We start from the raw sequence: 6,000 nt of genomic DNA on the forward strand, positions 1-6,000 counted from the left end.
ATGTTGAAATGGATAATGAAGGGCTATGGAATAATAAAATTCAATTTTGGATTGACTTACATTGTTGCAAAGGTGAAATAGGGCTTTAATTGAATTGATTGATTGAAATTTCTCAAACTTCATGATCCAATTTGATCAAAGATTGAATTTCCACATCATGCGATTTCATTATTTCATCAAAAAAAATATGACATGAGATTTTTTTATAATTTTGTTTTAATTAGTCCTAAAGGAGTCGAAAAAACATAAATTTAAAATTCTGGAATTGACTTTAGTTTTTTTTTTGACTATTTTAGGCCTAAATAAGAAGAAGCCATCAAAAAAATCTCATGCCATATTTTTTTCGATGAAATGATAAAATCGAGTGATGTGTTCAATTAAAGGTTTTAAAATTTTATGATTTTTTTGTTGAAGGTTTTCGTCTTCGAATCATCAAAGCTTCCGATCATTGCTTCCGATAAAATCAGGAAAAAAAAATTCCCTCAGATCTTTTACAGATTTTCTGAATAAGATTCTTAGAAAGCCTTCGTCTTGTTCTTCATCATTTTTGCTTCTTTTGTGATTTTTAAACCTCTTTTATCCTGAGGTGAATTTAACCTCAGATCAGTATTCATTGGTCAATAATTATTTCAATGTCGATTTGAAAAAGAGAAGATTGTCAGTGCAAATCACTTCTTCAAGGAAGTTTGCTGAAGTTTTGCAAAAGAAATTTCTTTGTTGATCATATTTTGATGTGCATTGTTTATTATAGCGATTATTTGTTTAAAAATGTTCTTCAAATCATACTATTGGAGCCAAATTTAATAGCCAATGAATTGCAGCTAAAGTATTTTCATGTAATTCTTTTAAGCATGTAATAAATCCAAAGGTCCACAACAGAAACGCGAGAACTAATTTTTATGAATTTACTAAATTTTATTTTTTTCGACTTGTCGTCTTGCGATCTAAGTACAGAATGAATCTCTTTCTCTAAAATTATGCCAATGTCAACTGGACCTTCCTTACAGGATGATATTAGATTTTTTCACTTGCGACTTTATCTTTGCGAATACTGATGTAATTCAGAGATGTTATTGATCATTTCTATTCCTTTTCCATTTTTCCTTAGCAATTTTCGATTAATTTAGAAAGTCTCTAAAAATAAAAAAAAAAATAAGTTAAAATTTTTAAGTTAATTGATCAAACCAAAAAAGTAAAAAAATTACTCAAATTACTTTCCAACACTCAAAAAAATTTAATTATTTCAATTTTGATAATTGTTAATCACTTTGCTCTACATTTTCGTTTCCCAGACATCAGTTTACGATATGTCATAATTCAAGTCAGACACAGTAGGTACTTGTCTCTCTCTCATCAGAGCATAAATAAATGATATAATAACTTTTTCCCATCATCACTAATATAAGTTACGCGTCTCCATTTATTCTATTGTGCCATTCACTTTTTTTCGTACTACTTATTGAAATTGAGTCAAATTGTCATTAAAGGTATTGCGTAACTCTTACCTTTATTTTTTTTTGCTGCTTCTACAATTCCCACGTCTCGAGGCACTTTTCGCAAATTTCTTGCTCTCCAAAGTTGTCGCCGACAATCCCGAACGAAAGACCATTCAAATCGTCGTCGCCTTCCATAATTTTTGCCAAATTGATCTCCTGACCGGAAACAATCCGCGTGATCAGAGACGTGATAAGCACGAAAATTTGTGTCAATCTCATCTCGTAGCTGAATTCACTTTCAGTTGACTGATATGATCTCTCGGAGTTTTTTTTACGATGAACCATGTTTGTTCAGGTGAGAAAACAAAAGTTGACGTCACACATTCGACGACGTGACATTCCGTCATGAGTCAAAGTTATTACTCATCGTAAATTACAGCGAGAAAGTTCAAGAGACATTCCGAGCGGCAGCGGCGTCAGTTCGAGGACATGATTGGATTACTCAAAATGATTATTTACATGTCGCGGTGAGTTATGCAAGAGTCGATGCGTTTTTGAATGATTATGAACATGAAGAAAGTACAAAAGTAGCGATTAAAGTTGATAAATTATTATGAGGATTTACGCGTTTGTTAATTGTCGTGCCAAAAGCTTCTTGTTTGAATGAAAGAAAGATGAAAAGTAATTGAAAAATATTAAAAATGAAGATTTTTTCTCTGAAGTTTGAGATGAACTTAACAATGAAAAGTTTTTATGGAAAATTAATTTTTTTTGTCACAATTTTTTTTTGTTTAAACTAAAAATTTTTAAAAAAATTATTTTACAATTTTAAAACAATTTAAGAAATTTTTATTTTAATTTAAGACCTCATTAAAATTTTTAACCTTTTTTAGAATTTGAAAAATACGATTTTGAAAAAATTAAAAATCTCTTAAAATTTTGCTATACTTTTTTAAGCTGTTTTGAGTTATAAAATGATAAAAATGATAAATTAGAGCCCTCTGACAAATTTGTAACCATTTGGAGCAAGATTTGACAAAAATTGCTTTGACACAGTTTTTGACACAGTTTTTTTGCTCTTGATTTAGTTTTCAAATCAAAACTATGTCAAAGAAAAATTTTTTTTTCAGTTTCAATTTTTTGGCAGTTTTGAGTTATAAAATGATTAGAAATGATAAACTAGAGCTCTCTGATAAATTTTTATCCATTTGGAGCAAGATTTGACAAAAATTGCTTTGACACAGCTTTTGACACAGTTTTTTTGCTCTTGATTTAGTTTTCAAATCAAAACTATGTCAAAGAAAAAATTTTTTTTCAGTTTCAATTTTTTGGCAGTTTTGAGTTATAAAATGATTAAAAATGATAAATTAGAGCTCTCTGATAAATTTTTATCCATTTGGAGCAAGATTTGACAAAAATTGCTTTGACACAGTTTTTGACACAGTTTTTTTGCTCTTGATTTAGTTTTCAAATCAAAACTATGTCAAAGAAAAAATTTTTTTTCAGTTTCAATTTTTTGGCAGTTTTGAGTTATAAAATGATTAAAAATGATAAATTAGAGCTCTCTGATAAATTTTTATCCATTTGGAGCAAGATTTGACAAAAATTGCTTTGACACAGTTTTTGACACAGTTTTTTTGCTCTTGATTTAGTTTTCAAATCAAAACTATGTCAAAGAAAAAATTTTTTTTCAGTTTCAATTTTTTGGCAGTTTTGAGTTATAAAATGATTAAAAATGATAAATTAGAGCTCTCTGATAAATTTTTATCCATTTGGAGCAAGATTTGACAAAAATTGCTTTGACACAGATTTTGACACAGTTTTTTTGCTCTTGATTTAGTTTTCAAAACAAAACTATGTCAAAGAAAAAATTTTTTTTCAGTTTCAATTTTTTGGCAGTTTTGAGTTAAAAAATGATAAATTAGAGCCCCTCTGATAAATTTTTATCCATTTGGAGCAAGATTTGACAAAAATTGCTTTGACACAGTTTTTGACACAGTTTTTTTGCTCTTGATTTAGTTTTCAAATCAAAACTATGTCAAAGAAAAATTTTTTTTTCAGTTTCAATTTTTTGGCAGTTTTGAGTTATAAAATGAATAAAAATGATAAACTAGAGCTCTCTGATAAATTTTTATCCATTTGGAGCAAGATTTGACAAAAATTGCTTTGACACAGTTTTTGACACAGTTTTTTTGCTCTTGATTTAGTTTTCAAATCAAAACTATGTCAAAGAAAAAAATTTTTTTCAGTTTCAATTTTTTGGCAGTTTTGAGTTAAAAAATGATAAATTAGAGCCCCTCTGATAAATTTTTATCCATTTGGAGCAAGATTTGACAAAAATTGCTTTGACACAGTTTTTGACACAGTTTTTTTGCTCTTGATTTAGTTTTCAAATCAAAACTATGTCGAAGAAAATTTTTTTTTCAGTTTTAATTTTTTGGCAGTTTTGAGTTAAAAAATGATAAATTAGAGCCCCTCTGATAAATTTTTATCCATTTGGAGCAAGATTTGACAAAAATTGCTTTGACACAGTTTTTGACACAGTTTTTTTGCTCTTGATTTAGTTTTCAAATCAAAACTATGTCAAAGGAAAAATTTTTTTTCAGTTTCAATTTTTTTGCAGTTTTGAGTTATAAAATGATTAAAAATGATAAATTAGAGCCCGTCTGACAAATTTTTATTCATTTGGAGCAAGATTTGACAAAAATTGCTTTGACACAGTTTTTGACACAGTTTTTTTGCTCTTGATTTAGTTTTCAAAACAAAACTATGTCAAAGAAAAAAAAAATTTTTTCAGTTTCAATTTTTTTGAAGTTTTTAAGTTGTAAAATGATAAAAAATGATAAATTAGAGCTCTCTGATAAATTTTTATCCATTTGGAGCAAGATTTGACAAAAATTGCTTTGACACAGTTTTTGACACAGTTTTTTTGCTCTTGATTTAGTTTTCAAATCAAAACTATGTCAAAGAAAAAATTTTTTTTCAGTTTCAATTTTTTGGCAGTTTTGAGTTATAAAATGATTAAAAATGATAAATTAGAGCTCTCTGATAAATTTTTATCCATTTGGAGCAAGATTTGACAAAAATTGCTTTGACACAGTTTTTGACACAGTTTTTTTGCTCTTGATTTAGTTTTCAAAACAAAACTGTGTCAAAGAAAAAATTTATTTTCAGTTTCAATTTTTTGGCAGTTTTGAGTTATAAAATGATTAAAAATGATAAATTAGAGCTCTCTGATAAATTTTTATCCATTTGGAGCAAGATTTGACAAAAATTGCTTTGACACAGTTTTTGACACAGTTTTTTTGCTCTTGATTTAGTTTTCAAATCAAAACTATGTCAAAGAAAAAATTTTTTTTCAGTTTCAATTTTTTGGCAGTTTTGAGTTATAAAATGATTAAAAATGATAAATTAGAGCTCTCTGATGAATTTTTATCCATTTGGAGCAAGATTTGACAAAAATTGCTTTGACACAGTTTTTTTGCTCTTGATTTAGTTTTCAAAACAAAACTATGTCAAAGAAAAAAATTTTTTTGAGTTTCAATTTTTTGGCAGTTTTGAGTTAAAAAATGATAAATTAGAGCCCCTCTGATAAATTTTTATCCATTTGGAGCAAGATTTGACAAAAATTGCTTTGACACAGTTTTTGACACAGTTTTTTTGCTCTTGATTTAGTTTTCAAATCAAAACTATGTCAAAGAAAAAATTTTTTTTCAGTTTCAATTTTTTGGCAGTTTTGAGTTATAAAATGAATAAAAATGATAAACTAGAGCTCTCTGATAATTTTTTATCCATTTGGAGCAAGATTTGACAAAAATTGCTTTGACACAGTTTTTTTGCTCTTGATTTAGTTTTCAAATCAAAACTATGTCAAAGAAAATTTTTTTTTCAGTTTTAATTTTTTGGCAGTTTTGAGTTAAAAAATGATAAATTAGAGCCCTCTGATAAATTTTTATCCATTTGGAGCAAGATTTGACAAAAATTGCTTTGACACAGTTTTTGACACAGTTTTTTTGCTCTTGATTTAGTTTTCAAATCAAAACTATGTCAAAGAAAATTTTTTTTTCAGTTTTAATTTTTTGGCAGTTTTGAGTTGATTTATAAAATGATTAAAAATGATAAATTAGAGCTCTCTGATAAATTTTTATCCATTTGGAGCAAGATTTGACAAAAATTGCTTTGACACAGTTTTTGACACAGTTTTTTTGCTCTTGATTTAGTTTTCAAATCAAAACTATGTCAAAGAAAAAATTTTTTTTCAGTTTCAATTTTTTTAGCAGTTTTGAGTTATAAAATGATTAAAAATGATAAATTAGAGCTCTCTGACAAATTTTTATCCATTTGGAACAAGATTTGACAAAAAACTACTTTGATACAGTTTTGAAAAAAAACTAAAAAAAAATATGGGACACCTAAAAATGTTTTTTGATAAATTTTAAGAACTCTAAAAGATTTTTAGAGAAAATTTAGGACTTTTAAAGATGTTTTATCAATTTTAAGACTTCTCAAAAATTTTAAACTAAAATCCGTCACTAATTTCAGTCAAAAAACTTGACTTTACGCA

Source organism: Culicoides brevitarsis, chromosome 2, assembly GCF_036172545.1.
Source record: "Culicoides brevitarsis isolate CSIRO-B50_1 chromosome 2, AGI_CSIRO_Cbre_v1, whole genome shotgun sequence".
Lineage (NCBI taxonomy): Eukaryota > Metazoa > Arthropoda > Insecta > Diptera > Ceratopogonidae > Culicoides > Culicoides brevitarsis.